Here is a 16610-nt window from a genome sequence, read left to right on the forward strand (position 1 = left end):
AGCGATATTTTCCAAATAGCACAATCATGTTCAAGTCACAAAGCATTGAGATAGACATTAAGTTGAAACCAAGGGATTCAACAAGCATCACTTTATACATGTGTTGATCCTTTGAGATTGCAACTCTACCTAGACCCAATACCTTGCTTTTACCAGTGTCAGCAAATGTGATGTGACTCTTGTCGGATGGACGTAAGGTTGAGTCCATGAGAAGACTTTGATCACCAGGCATATGATTTGTGCATCCACTGTCCATAATCCATTCTGAAGCCTTTGGTGACATGCCCTATAGTGCAGTTAGGAGGATAGGCTTCACAAGAGTGTTGTGAAGCATAAGCATTTGGCACATATAGGGATTGTCACAGCTTATATCAAGATTAGGATACATAGTATGACAGGTAAGCGATTCAGATATGAAGTATATAGAATGACATTTTATCATGCGTCCTTAATGTGTTTTAGGTCCCCAATAATAGCATCGGACGCCTTTGATTGCAGGCTGGAGACCTTTCTCTGCAAAAGAAAGTTAATTCTTCTTCGCCACCCACATTTTCAGGGGTGGCTTAGAAGCAATGAGTCTAAGTGCAGCATCTGAGAATTTCGGCTTTGGAGCCCTAGCAAATAGCCTTGCAGGAGAAGAATGATCCTCATATGAATAAGCAGAAAAGTTCTTAGTCCTATGAACATAGCGGTTCGAAGACACACGCTCATATTCATAAGTCTGAGTATGATTTCCCTGCAAAACATTGGCGTTAGGGTGACTCAAGTGAGTCATGTATCTGTATGAAGCCTTTGGGCCATATGAAGCTATAGGTCTGGGGTTTGTCTTCTTCCTTGGTGGTGTCATGACGACATTCACAGGAAGATTCTCAATGTACTGCTTAGGTACCCAGATCTTCTTCATAGGTGGTCCATTCCTGCAGTTAGTACCAATGTACCTGGCAAACACTTCACCATTCTGATTCTTGAACAGCTTATAGTTTGCATCAAAGGATTCATCAATTATAATAGGATTAGCACAGGTAAAGCCAGATAAAGTGGATGGATCTACTGAAGGTTCCTTTGCAGCAACCCATGTGGTTTTGGGGTACTGCTCAGGCTTCCAGTATGAGCCATCAACATTCATTTTCCTCTCGAACCCAACACCCTCTTTCCTAGGGTTTCGGTTCAGAATCTGCTTTTTGAGGACATCGCAGAGTGTCTGATGCCCTTTCAGACTCTTATACATCGCTGTTTCAAGCAATGTCTTCAACATAGCATTTTCATCAGCAATAGCAGTGGTATCCTCCGCAGAGGGGTTAGTAACCACATCAGTAGGTGAAGGCAATGAAATAGTAGCAGCAGTGGAACATTCAGCAACAGATGTAGCATTATCACGCTCAATGCATTTTAGACACGGTGGTTCAAATCCATCCTGAGCGGGACTGATCTGTTGAGCGCGAAGTGACTCATTCTCTTTTTAAAGATCTTCATGAGCCGCTCTCAATTTCTCAAGCTCTTGTTTCCTTTGAAGATAATCATAGGAGAGCCTTTCATAAGTAGTTGAGAGCGTTTCATGACAACTTTCAAGTTCTTGGTACTTAGCATGAAGATTTTTTATGTCTTCAACTAAGGACTGTGAACGTGTCATTTCCGCGTCCAACAGGTCATCGCTTTTGTCTAATAGTTTTTGAGTATGTTCCATAGCCTTTTGTTGTTCAGTTGCAATTTTAGCAAGTGTTTTGTAGCTGGGTTTAGATTCACAATCAGAGTCATCTTCACTTGATGTTTGAAAGTAAGCATCATGTGATTTTACCTTGGCACCACGTGCCATGAAGCAGTAGGTAGGAGTAGGAACGTCTTCGTCATTAGCTTCAGCGTTGGTGTGGAAGTCATTGTCTTCAATGTTGAAGATGGACTTGGCAACATAGGCTGTGGCTAGAGCCAGACTTGCAACGCCAGGGTCGGACTCCTCTCCAGACTACACCTCTGCCTCCTCAGAAGCAGACTCCTCCTCTGAATCCATTTCCTTGCCAACAAAAGCACGAGCCTTGCCAGATGAGCCCTTCTTGTATGATGAAGATTTGGAAGAAGACTTAGAAGAAGACTTTGAGGATTTCTTCTTCTTCTTGTCATTAGAATCATATTCCTTGCTCTTCTTCTTCTCATTGTCCCACTGTGGACACTCAAATATGTAGTGACCAGGTTCCTTGCACTTGTGGCAGGTTCTCTTCTTGTGATCATGGGTGGAAGCTTCATCATTCCTTGAGCTGGATCGTGAAGACTTTCTGAAGCCTTTCTTCTTAGTGAATTTCTGGAACTTCTTCACAAGCATAGCAAGTTCCTTTCCAATGTCTTTAGGATCTTCAGAACTGCAGTCAGATTCTTCTTCAGATGAGGAAACAACTTTTGCCTTCAAAGCGCGAGTTCGGTCATAGTTTGGGCCATAGATATCTCTTTTCTCAGATAGCTGGAACTCATGTGTGTTGAGCCTCTCAAGTATATCAGACGGATCGAGTGTCTTGAAGTTAGGACGTTCTTGTATCATGAGGGCAAGGGTGTCAAAGGAGCTGTCGAGTGATCTCAGTAGTGTCTTGACGATTTCATGCTTGGTGATCTCAGTTGCGCCAAGAGCTTGAAGTTCATTTGTGATGTCAGTGAGGCGATAGAACATGAGCTGGACATTTTCATTGTCATTTCTCTTGAAGCGGTTGAAGAGGTTGCGAAGAACACTGATTCTTTGATCTCTCTGGGTAGATACGCCTTCGTTGACCTTGGATAGCCAGTCCCAGACTAGCTCTGATGTTTCCAGAGCACTCACACGACCATACTGTCCTTTGGTCAGATGCCCACAAATGATGTTCTTTGCAGTAGAATCCAGTTGAATGAACTTCTGGACATCAGTAGGGGTGACACCTTCACCAGTTTTGGGAACGCCATTCTTGACGACATACCAGAGGTCTACATCAATGGCTTCAAGATGCATACGCATCTTATTCTTCCAGTAGGGATATTCAGTTCCATCGAACACGGGGCAAGCAGCGGAGACCTTGATTATCCCTGCAGTCGACATAGCTAAAACTCCAGGTGGTTAAACCAAATCACACAGAACAAGGGAGTACCTTGCTCTGATACCAATTGAAAGTGCTAGTATCGACTAGAGGGGGGGTGAATAGACGATTTTTATGAAAGTCTTCAAAACTTGGAAGTTTCGAAGACAAACAATCGAAATGCCCTAATTGATATGTAGCAGAAGATAAACTACTGTAAGCAAACCATAGTCAAGTATGCAATGATGTGAAAGCACAGGACTAATAGTAGCTAAGTAGTAAGGATCAGGATGGAAGATAGTATGAAGCCAATCGATGATAGTAGTCAAGCAATGAAGTCAAACAGGTATGACAGATAGGCAATGACTTCACGAAGACAAACTTAAGTAAAGGATGGAAAGGGATAGAACCAGTCGCTTGTTGAAGACACATGATTTGTTGGACCAGTTCCAGTTGCTGTGACAACTGTACGTCTGGTTAGGGAGGCTGAGATTTAACTCAGAAGACCGTGTCTTCACCTTATTCCCCTTGAGCTAAGGACACCTAGTCCTCGCCCAATCACTCTGGTCAATCTTCAAGGTAGACTTTCAAACCTTCACGGACTTCGTTCACCGGCAATCCACAATGACTCTTGGATGCTCAGAACGCGACGCCTAACCGGCTGGAGGATTCACAGTCCTCAAGTTTAATAAGTCTTCAGGTCACACAGACAGAAAGACTTCAGTGATGCCTAACACTCTTTGGCTCTGGGTGTTTGGGCTTTGTCCTCGCAAGGATTTCTCTCTCTCAAAGACTTCGAGGTGGGTTGCTCTCAAACGACAAAAGCCGTGCACAAACTCTGAGCAGCCACCAATTTATGGTGTAGGGGGTGGGCTATTTATAGCCACTAGGCAACCCGACTTGATTTGTCCGAAATGACCCTGGGTCGCTAAGGAACTGACACGTGTTCCAACGGTCAGATTTCAAACACACACGACAACTTTACTTGGGCTACAAGCAAAGCTGACTCATCCAGCTCTGGATAAGATTTGCTCTCATTGTCTTCGCTCGAAGACATAGGATTTGGGTTGAGCATCACTTCAGTCACTCTGACTTAGTTCACTTGGACCCCACTTAACAGTACGGTGGTTCCTATGACTCAACAAAGAAGAAAAGGAAATAACGACACCACACAGTCTTCGCGCTCCATAGTCTTCACGTAATGTCTTCTCATGTCATAGTCTTCAATATGAATATCTTCACATACCACCATTGTCTTCAATGTCTTCATTCATTTTTAGGGGTCATCTCCGGTAGGTAAACCGAATCAAAGAGGGACACTACCTGCGTTATCCTGCGATTCTCACAAACGCATTAGTCCCTCAACCAACTTTGTCTTCAATACTCCAAAACCAACTAGGGGTGGCACTAGATGCACTTACAGTCCCTCAAATATAGACACCTCACTTTTTATCTGAAGCCACCCCCACACACCCAGAAGTCGTTCTCTCCCCCAGACACAAACACACGAGCACATTAACACCCCTCTCTCTTCTAAAGTCCAGACCCCAATATAGGTCTCTATCACTTTGTCTCTCGAGCATGCACACATCTCTTCCGCAACTCTCTAGGGCTCCCGACATCTCTCTTTCCGAAGCACACGCACCATGTAGAGTGTATCTTTCCCATACACACAAAATGTCGCCCCCAAACGTCTATCTCCCTAGTTATGTGGTTCTCGCACAATCACGTCACACACCACCCCCACTGCAAACAAGCACACTTTGTCTCCTTGTGCACCACTCTCCTCTTTCTATCTCTCCCACATGCGGACCTGCCCCAGCTCCTTCCCTGTATACATATATGTCGTGACTCTTTCCATAGCTCCCTAATGTATCATCGTTCTCAATCTCGCACATTGTTCTCTACACCATCTATTCTAGATCTCTCATGAAGTCCCTATCACACACACGATGACTCGCTTCCCTTGCGTCTCCGTACATAGGCCAATTTCGAACAACATCAACATTGTCTCCCTATCTATACACCATTTATGGACACAAACGACCCCTCTCTCGCCCCTTCTCTTCCTCTCTCTCTCTCTTTGTCGCTAGCTCTCTTTCTCTCTCTCTATCTCTCTCTCTCGCTCTCACACCCCTCTCCCACACACACTCAATGTCTCTTCCAAATAGTCTGCTCCCCCTGCCCGCACCCATGCTATCCCGCTACTACACATGTCACACCATTCGCCCTTCCCTTATACTAGGTTTACATCATTAGTGGTCTCTCTACACCATATACACACACTCCCTCTCACACACAAACGCGCGCACAAACACACACAGACACGCACAAACACCCATTTATCTGGATCCTCATCTCTCCCCATGTCCGCATGTGTATCTCACACACTCACTCTCTGATATGTATATGTGTCTCCATGTTACACAACACAAAGCCCCATGTACATGTATCTCTCTATCCTCCACACACATAGACACAAAGAATCTCTTATCATTGCCTCAGTCTCTAGACATATCACACATGCACTCTCTCTCTCTCTCTCACTCTTGCAAACACGCTCAACAAGGGTTTCCCCATGAATAACTTACCATCTATTCATCAACAGTCGTGGCAGTACGGCGAACACGAGACGTGAAAAAGAATAAATCTACACGTGCTTAGACCACCTAGTATGACTACTAGGAAAAGAGCAAGCCAAAAAGCGCGCCACCGTCACCCCCTCCTTATCGGCGACGGGAAAACCTTTGTTTTACACAGTCGAGAAGTCATTGTGCTAAGGCCCCACATGCTGAGGCATTGAATAGATGTAGAAGCTAGTTTACGGAAACAAGTATCAATAATACGTTTGTATCTCCATACTTATATTTCTTCTCTTATAAAAAACCGAGTTGGTGATGATGGTACGCCTGCCATCTTGCAATATAGACCACCCGATCTATATATGACGGATGGAAATTAAACTAAAAGATACCCGCACCTCTCTCCACATTTGCAAACAAGGCCTTCCCTCGTTCATCCTTATCTCCAACAACCTCATTGTTGAGCAATTAAGAAAGGAAGCCTCTGGAACAAACTGGCCTGGTGGCCACTGCCGGCGTCATCAATCCCCATGCCTCCGCTCAGTCCGACCACCAATCACCACCATGCCCCACTCCTCTTCACCTTATCTCCTATTTCTCGAGATATCATTAGTTTTTACATATGGGATTACTCCTGCATGGGTCAATCACAACAAGTGTTTTTATAAAAATGCATCTTGATGTTCCGTGCAATGCACGGATCTTGCTAGCACTCCTACAAAAGACTAAGTTGGTGATGATGGTGTGTCTGCCATCCGTCGTTTCTGACCATTAGATCTACATCTAACGACTGTGAGGTAAGTTGTTGCCTTTTCTCACCAACATCCCACTTCTCTACCAATTTGCAGAAAAACCCATAATTAGTATCTTAAAACCAACCACACCCCTTCCTCACCTCACCAAAACAGCCCAAGGAATATATTCTGATTGAAACATAATATATCTCTAGTGATATATGTATATCAAAATTAGAGTGTTTTGTATCAAGTTTGTGAATAAGTATTGTTCTAATTATGATCCATTGCAATGCACATGAACATTGCTAGTATTTCCAACCATGAAAAAAATCCTAGTATTTCCATAGTTTCGAGTTTTCCATCAAGATATTAGTCACTCATGGTTGATATTTACTTTCAATCACGTACACATATGCACTATGTAACTAGCCTTGCTTATTGGATTCCAAAGCTTAACTTTCACTCCTACTTAGAATTTGTAGAGTATTTAACAAAAAACTACCCCTTTCAACCAGCCCTAGGAAGAAACTATTGTACAAAAAATCGCAAAAACATACCCAAAATTTCTTAATCCACGCCAAAAACTACTACCTAGTGCCGATTAGGCTTGTTTAAACCCGTTTATGACAGGGTTGGCCCACACGTTCGTGCTGACGAGACAGCTTAAACCAACACATTTTGTTTGACTGTTAACACGAAGGACCCACATCTAACCTTCTATCCTGTTATTCCCCCTTAAATCATTATTTTTCTTGAACATTACTTCAAACAGTACTGATGCGTGTTCGTCGGTGGCACCGATGATGAGCGATTTGGCCGCCACTCCGCCGGCCGGGCTGGACGCCGCACTGGCCTCCGCACGGGTTGGCAGGCTGGCCCGAGCGTGACTCACGAGCGAGCAAGCCGCCGCGCTGGCCTTCGCTCGAGCCAGATGGCTGGCCTTAGCACGGCGCGCGCGAGCAAGCCGCCGTGCCTCCGTGCCAATCTAGCTAGCAAACCTTGCAGACAAGCAGCTGGACGGAGCTATCTTGGCTAGCTAGTGGCCGCGAGCGCCGGATGGGGCTGGCATCCTGGCTGCCGCAGGATGGGTTCCGCACCGCCGACGATTTTGACCTTGCCTTCTGCCGGCGGCGGTAGCTGTGTCCCATGGCCGAGGATGACTAGGTGGACGGGCCGGAGGTAGGAGGTCACTCGGGGATTTTTGTGCAAACTGACATGTAGGTCCCACAAGTCATAACGCCTAACTTCCCCGTCGAATAGAAGGCGTTGACTTAATGGGCGACATGGGTTGAAACGTGCCTATAATGGCACTTTGTAGAGTAGTCGTTTCTTGGCAGGGCTGGTTGGTAAGGGCATGTATAATGGTTGATAAGGTAGTCTTATCTTAAGTCTGCCACGTATGCAAGTGGTAGTAGTTTCTTGGCATTATTAGTGGTTTCTTGGCATTATTAGTGGTTTCTTGTATGGAACAATGTACTACCAGCGACAAAAGGCAATTCTAGGTTAAGTTGTACTCCAACGAGTACTACTAGTGGTCGCGGGAGTGTATACCTCGTTTTGTGGGTTCGATCTCGGCCGAACGCATGGAGCCTTTTTTTTAACAGTAACTTCACTGCGACCCAATATTGTACACGGGTAGTTTGAGTTTTGAAGTCAAACGGACATGCGACACCACAATCTGGGTGCATTGGATAGCTTAGCCATGTGAACGGGGTTTTCCTTCCCATCATCTCGTGGCTCACATGCTCGCCCTAGCTGCACCTCGCTTGCAGCTCCCTCATCAGCTAGTAGCATATTTAAACTAGCGCCTCCCAATTAAGCCCGAGGAGCCGGAAAAGCCTGGCGGGGCATTGGGAACTATGCAATATGGCTCTGTACGTAAAGTGCTCTACTACTATTCTATAGCTTGTGGCGTTGCACACATGGACTTCACTCCATTATCGGCTCTATAAAAGAAATTCCTCTTGACGTGTTTTTTTTGAAACGGAGGCAAAAGCTTTGCCTCATCTCATTCATAAATAAGGAACTACTAACAAAGTTTGATGAGATCCATTACACCTCCACAAATGGAAGCAAAAAGCCTAGTCTCGATGTATCAAATAACTCAAATGTTCTGCCCCCGCAGTAACTGTCGCTGATAAACAGGCTGCTAGTGTGTGCATGAGAGGAGCGGCTGAGTAGGCCAGCTACACGAGAGGAGCAGATGAATAGAGCACCAAGAGTACCCACTACACAGGTGTACTTTCCCTGCATTGATAGTACAACAATGGTTCTAGAGAACAGTAGTACCCTCCACTCCCAACTGTAGCTCCTTGGCCCTGAGATTCAAGAGTTCAAAACTGGTGCACTATACTAGAAGTACAATACATCGCACTACTAGTTGAGAAAGTAGTACTAGTACTGCTACAGTATGAGTACATACTCCTCCGTCCCATAATGTAAGACATTTTTTGACACTAGTTGGCGTGTACAAAAAATAGCAAAAACATACCCAATATTTCTTAATCCACGCCAAAAACTACTACCTAGCGCCAAAAATTTCTTACTAGTGCTATTATTTACAGTATAATGCAATCCCATAACGTCCCATAATGCTAGTACTAGTAGTAAATAATAGCCTCACCCCTTCGCTAAGGAACGATCTATAGTTGGAAGGGACAAGGCCCTGCGGTTACTACGCTCTTATCTCCTCCTCGCCAGTTCCCCTCCTCCCGAAGAGAAGGCAGTTCATCGTTGCTCCCATGGATTCGCCATGCAGTTCTCCTCCTCATCGGGGCTGGGAGACCTTGGACGACGAACCTCTGGGAGAAATCGCACGCCGCTCCAATGTCCTCACCACCGCAAGACTCGGTGCTTCCTGCACCAACTTTTTCAAGACGGTGCTTAAACATGCTTGGGAAAAGGCCATGCTTATTGGTCGTCCATGCGTCCTCGAGGAGAAGGTTCTTCTAGGGGACAATCCTTCGAGTAGTTCACCGCTCCCTGGGCATGGTTGCACGTTGAGTCCGCTAGAGTTGCCGACGTTGAGAGGTCGTCGGATTTTATCCAATGAGCAGGTCAGTAATGGAGTTTGATCATGTAGTACTTAGTTATTCCATTTCCATCCCCTAATTTCTCTGCCACCCACCGTCTTTTATATAGGTCTGGGTCGGTGCCAACGAAGATTGTCTTGCATACCCCGGCCGAATACCACCATCATTTTGCACAACATCCAGAGCAGTGCAGCCATTCCTGTAGACCCCTTTGAGGGAGTCCTGGATTAGGGGGTACCCGGACAGCCGGACTATATACTTTGGCCGGACTGTTGGGCCATGAAGATACAAGACTCAAGACTTCGTCCCATGTCCGGATGGGACTCTCCTTTGCGTGGAAGACAAGCTTGGTAATCTGGATATTATATTTACTTCTTTGTAACCGACTCCATGTAAACCCTAGCCTCCTCCGGTGTCTATATAAACCGGAGGGTTTAGTCCTTAGAGACAGAATCATAATCATCATAGGCTAGCTCCTAGGGTTTAGCCTCTACGATCTCGTGGTAGATCAACTCTTGTAATACCCATATCATCAATATCAATCAAGCAGGAAGTAGGGTTTTACCTCCATCGAGAGGGCCCGAACCTGGGTAAAACATTATGTCCCTTGCCTCCTTTTACCATCAGCCTTGGATGCACAGATCGGGACCCCCTACCCGAGATCCGTCAATTTTGACACCGACATTGGTGCTTTCATTGACAGTTCCTCTGTGTCGTCGCTGCAAGGCTTGATGGATCCTTCAACCATCAACGACAACATGGTCTAGGATGAGACTTTACTCCCCGAACATATCTTCATGTTCAGCGGCTTCGCACTGCGGGCCAATTCGCTTGGTCATCTAGAGCAGATCGACAGCTACGCCCCTAGCCATTGGTCAGGTTCGGAAACTCGAAGCACACGGCCGATACCCGCGGAGACTTGATCTTCGACAGATCCGGGCCTACGCCAGGAGCGCCGAACAGTCATGACGAGCACGACTTAGACCTGCTATCTGATAATACTCGGGATATCGCGCCTGTAGGAGCTCCAGACCTAAATCCGGGGCAAATCCGGCGTCCGAGGATGGGTGGATGGAACCCACCCCGGAGGCCGCACACCCATCGGCGGTAGAGCCGAGCACCGGCTTCACCCCCAAGGAAGCATGTGTCACCGGACCCCCGGACTCGTGTCCGGCTATAGGTTCCAGTCCACGCACCCCCGAGCCCGCCAAATCTGGCTGGGCTCCAATAATGGAGTTTACCGCTGCGGACATCTTCCAGTAGTCTCCCTTTGGCGACATGCTGAACTCATTAAAGTCTCTCTCTTTGTTAGGAGACTCTTGGCCGAACTATGTCCGGCTCAGAGGGGAAGAAGGCGACGAAGAAATCCGTTGCCCACCCACCACCCACTTCATAGCCACTGTCGAAGATGTAACAGACATGCTTGACTTTAGCTCCGATGATACCGACGGTATGGACGTCGGCGCAGGAGACGATTCAGAACCAAGGGGCGCTGGACTGCCACCTCGTCATACGGTATATACATGGTGGATACGCCTACGGAGGACGACGGTGATAAACCGGAGGATAAAACCCCGGACAAAAGCCAAAACGACGGCGCAGACGCCGCTCCAAGTCCAGCAACAGTAAAAATAGCGATAACAGCACTAGAAAGATCGACACCCCAGTCAACTCTGAAGGCAACAACGACCATATGGACCCAGCAATGGAGCAGGACGAGCCAGGCCACGCCGAACATAGCTCGGAGCAGATGCCCGATCACAATGATCCCGAGGGACAAACTCATCAAACCGCCCTGGGACAAGAGCACAGTCCGGATAACGATGCATTCATCATCCCGAAAACACGCTTGAAACAAGATAACCTCCACAGAAAGCTTATGGCCACTGCGAGAAGTCTAAAGAAGCAGAAGCAAAGGCTTAAGGCCACACAGGAAATGCTCAATCGCAGATGGAATAAAGTGCTAGACACTGAAGAAAAAGTATGGCGACGATCGCCAAACAAAGAGCTATCCAAAGCGCAAGCTGCTACCAGAATTCGACAACGAGGCTGTTCCACCAAAGAGCAATATGGCCAGTAGGCCGAACCAACCACTTCGTAACCGCAATAGAGAAGCTACTGACGCGGCACACGATTTACGTGAGCTCCTGGATAAAAAGGCCGGCGCGAATAGGTCCGTCTATGGACCTAGAGGACACGCCCCGGCGCAAGACTATGGTCACCAAAACGATCGGACTGATCGGATACCAGTTCAGAATCAGCACCGGACACAACAACAGCCAATGGCATGCCACAAAACGTCCAGATACAGAGGGGCTGCTCACCCTCTGTGCTTCACCGAAGAGGTACTGGACCACGAATTTCCACAAGGTTTTAAACTTGTGAACATAGAGGCATATGACGGAACGACGGACCCCGAGGTCTGGATTGAGGATTTTATCCTGCATATCCACATGGCTCGTGGGGACGACCTCCACACCATCAAATACCTTCCCCTCAAATTGAAGGGACCAGCTCGACACTGGTTGAAAAGCCTCCCCGAAAATTCAATCGGAAGTTGGGAGGAACTCGAGGATGCTTTCAGGGCCAATTTTCAAGGGACCTATGTCCGACCTCCGGACGCGGACGATTTAAGTCACATAATTCAACAGCCCGGAGAGTCCGCCCACAAGCTTTGGAACAGATTCCTCACTAAGAAGAATCAAATTGTCGACTGTCCGGATGCCGAAGCCCTAGCGGCTTTCAAGCACAGTATCCGGGACGAGTGGCTCGCCAGACACCTCGGCCAAGAAAAGCCGAGGACAATGGCAGCCTTAACAAGCCTTATGACTCGCTTTTGTGCAGGCAAAGATAACTGGTTGGCCCGTAAAGGCACCAGCGACCCAAGTACATCCGAAATCAGGGATGGCAACAGGAAGCCACGGCGCAATAAAAACAAACATCAAAACAAGGAAGAAAGTCCGGACAACACAACGGTCAACGCCAGATTCAGGGGCCCTCGACCCGGTCAACAAAAGAAGCCATTTAAAGGTAGCAAAGAGAGACCGTCCGGCCTGAACAAAGTCCTGGACAGACTGTGCCAAATTCATGGCACCTCCGAAAAACCCGCGAACCACACTCACAGAGAATGCTGGGTCTTCAAGCAGGCCGGCAAATTAAATGCCGAACACAAGGAAAGAGAAACACCAAGTGAAGACGAAGATGAGCCTCGCTAGCCGAACACTGGGGGATAGAAAAAATTCCCACTAGAGGTAAAAACGGTAAACATGATCCACGCGACTCACACATCCACGAGAAGGTGCGAATGCGCGCTCAGAGACGCATACGCTGTAGAGCCCGTTGCACCCAAACTTAACCACTGGTCGGTTTGCCCGATCACTTTCGATCACAGGGACCGCCCGACTAGTATTCGGCATGGAGGATCAGATGCCTTGGTGCTCGACCCAATAATCGACGGATACCATCTTACTCACGTCCTCATGGACGGCGGCAGTAGTCTTAATCTAATATACAAGGAAACCGTACGCAGGATGGGGATAGACACATCCAGAATCAGTCAAAGTAAAACCACCTTTGAAGGGGTGATACCAGGCGTTGAAGCCTATGGCAGGGGCTCCCTCGTACTGGAGGTAACATTCGGTTCCCCAGGCAACTCCATAAGCGGAGAACTACTCTTAACCATCGCCCCCCTCCAAAGCGGCTATCATGCATTGCTTGGGAGAACGGCCTTCGCCCGCTTCAACGCAGTACCGCATTACGCCTACCTTAAACTCAAAATGCCCGGTCCATGTTGCGTCATCACCGTTAACGAAAACACAGAGCGTTCCTTACGCGCCGAGGAATACGCGACGGCTCCAGCAGCCGGACTCTAAGAGGCCTCTAATACCAGAAAGCATGATTGGTCGTTAAGACCACAAACATGGTTAGACGAGTCCGGCAGCCCAGATCAACCTGATCTAGGCACCACACATGTAATCCCATAGAGGACACCAGGGGCTATAGATAATTAATAAAGCCCAATTCTTGACCTGACCTTATTAACAGGCCAATGTCTTACACTTTTACTATCCATTAGTGATAGCCAACTTTTCGCACGCTTACGTCATACTCTTCTACATGAGTTTTCCTTTTTACAGACACCATTCGTGCGACACCCTCTCAGGACACGGCACAACGGGGACAAAGGCGCAGACATGCAACAGGGCCCCGCTCAAAGGTTTCTCTTTAGATTAAGCCCCTGTATAAACCTTCTTTATTGTCTCTTGTTGCTTACACATCCCATGGGTACTACACCCATAGAGGATACTGTCGTTATTGGCATTTCGCCATGACAGACTAATGCACGTACCTGGGAATACAGGGTTCATAATAAAGGGTGTTACTCAGCCCAGTATATATTATAAAGTCCGAATACCTTCGGGAGTGTTCGGCGTCGCATGTTTGGCCTTATATGCATCAACTCCGAATCATGTCTTTGGTCAAATGTTGGGTTTGCCCGGTCCTAGGTTCGCCGCCTTACATTCCGTTCTTATCGGCTAAGGCGGCCAAAGGTGAACTACTGCGATTGTGCCCTGGTTATTCCGGATGAGCACCTCAGTAGAGAAAGCCGAAAACTGACTGTCATGATATAGCGAGAGACTGTTCAACCACTCAAAGACTTATCGGAATCTGTAGGATCCCTCCGCATTAATGAAGGACCGTTTCTCGGTCATGTACACATGTGCCCGTATTCGGATGCACGCAAAGGTACCAGGGGCTACATAGTAGCCCCACCGTCAAACTCCTATGGCTAAGTGAAAGTGTTACAGCTATATAGTCTGGTTGCCTAGTTCGACGTGCGATCACCTCCTTAATGGACCAAGACGTTGGATCAAGTGTGATTACACATACTTTTCGCTAACACCCCCGCATTGTATGTGTGGGGGCTGAAGCCAACGACTGCTAACTTTCAGATTACACATATACATAAAAACGACCGCACAGGAGGCACAATAATACTTTCGGGCAAAAAGTATAAATATAGCCTCCATAATCAAAATAACATTGTTTTTACAATGACACGATTTGTCACTCGAACATGACATTCTTCAAGCACTGAGCCTCTATTAAGCGAGCACCTTCTACTACCTGCTCCAAGATGTGCTCGGCCAGATCCAGTATGCTTTAACACGGGCAAGAGCCATCCGTGCACCCTCTATGCACGCCGACCTCTTCATGGCATCGATCCGCGATACGGTAGCAAGGAATTGTTGCACTAAACCAAAATAACTGTCTGGCTTGGGCCCCTTCGGCCATAAATGGTCTATTACAGACCACATTGCAAGACCGGACAGCCTGTGGAGCTCAGCCACAGCAGCCATCTTCTCACTCAAAGGCAATGTGCGCGTTGGCTGTGACCAGAACAACTTTTCCACTTCATCATCTTTTTGATCCTAAAAAAACTTGGTTGCATCAGCCGTACTCTTCGCCAAATCCGCATAGGCATCTGCAGGACTCCAGCGTCGATCCAGAGGAGCGTACTTCGGATCTAAAAACTTCATCCGCAACAAGTAGGGGTTTCCAGCCGCGATTTCTCCAGCCTGTCGAAGCTCCTCCCGCGCATCCCTAATATCGAAACGCGTCTCCTTGGCCGCATCAAGGGCCTTGTTCAGGTCATCCTTATTCGCATGATTTTCTTTTTCAAGAAGCTCATACCGGTTGGCGGCGTTTTCTAGCTCCACAGCCATTTTGACTATTTTGTCTTTGCTCTGGCGATGAGCAGCCTGTTCGGCTCTCAACTCTTCGGCCGCCTTTAGGGAAGCCGCATTGCTCGCCCGGGCATGTTCCTTGGCCAGGGCAAGTTCCGCCCTCAGGGCTTCCACGGCAGCAGCACCGTCTGCAGTCGAAGCATATAACATTAGCATTATGCTCCTCTCAGCTTTTCCTATAAAAAATAATAAGGAAAATAGAGCACATACCTTGTGACTCGTTAAGCCGCTCGTTCACCAGTGTGATATCGGCATCAATAGCTCCAATCTGCCTCCTTAGTTTGGCAACTTCAACGGACCGGCCGGCTGCCGGATCCTTAGACACCTACGCATAAATACAGCGCGATCATTACTTAAACAATATGATCCTCCGATTGCCGCCTAGGGCAGGAAACCAGAGTCTCAGGGGCTACTATCCATATGGAGCACACCTAGCGCGTGCGTCACAGCCAAAAAATATGTATTTTTCATTACATACCTCAAAGCCTCTGAGCAGGCTCGTAAAGGCTTCATTCAACCCGCTTGTGGCGGATGAAATCTTCTCGAGCACCGTGCTCATTAATGAACGGCGATCCTCCGAGAGAGCAGCTCGCTCCAAAAGGCCCGTCAGTATGTCCGGCCGGGCGCTGAACTATGCTGGACCCTTCTTATCGCCCCTGTGGGAGCCGAACGCTCCGGGCTGAGGGAGGCCGAAGTATTAGCTTCTGGCTTCGGCAGATCTGGACTCCTCCGTTACGACACCTCGGGGTCGCCCGCCTCATGAGGCGGAGTGGTTGGTGGGGTCTCACTCTCCATCATCTCCGGAAGGAGATCCCCCGAAGATGAACTCTGTCGAGAAGAGCTGCTAGCCGGACTGCAAAGAATGGATCCTGGTTATTGTTCTCGGAGAAGGAAGCAGTACCTTCGTATTTATGATTAACTTACAGCTCGGCTGAGGGCTGGCTTGTTGGCGGGCATGGCACGGTGAGGACGCCCTTCGGGGCAGGTCCCCCTGGTGAAGCTTTCATCCCTTGTCTGGGCACCTCCGTCTCCAAGTCTTCGGAGGCGGCCCTCTTCTTCCCGCGAGGGGAGGAGGCCTTAGATTCCCCTCCCCGACTATCCTTCTTTGGGGAGGTAGCAATTCCCCCGGTTTGGATGCACAATGTGTGAAGTTCTTCTTCTATGTTCTTCCCTTCGTCTTTCCCTGAGGGCACTTTACTTAGCACGCGGCCAAGCATCTTGGCTATGGCGGGACTTGGCGAGCCTTCGGGAAGTGGCGCCGGACACCTGATTCTCTCCGCCTTGCTAAGCCACTCCTGGCCATGGAGGATTTTCAGAATAATGACTATGATAAAAATAGACGAAGTGTTCGGTTTCTGGGTTACTTACTTGGGTGTCTGGGCGATTGCAGCTCAGTCCCGCATCCTCGGTGGTATCCGGACACTTTACTTGTGGTCCAAAGAATAATTTACACATCCCTTCGAGCGTCAGGCCGAAGAAGTGC

The sequence above is a fragment of the Triticum aestivum genome, chromosome 5B (assembly GCF_018294505.1).
Source record: "Triticum aestivum cultivar Chinese Spring chromosome 5B, IWGSC CS RefSeq v2.1, whole genome shotgun sequence".
In the NCBI taxonomy this organism is placed as follows: Eukaryota; Viridiplantae; Streptophyta; class Magnoliopsida; order Poales; family Poaceae; genus Triticum; species Triticum aestivum.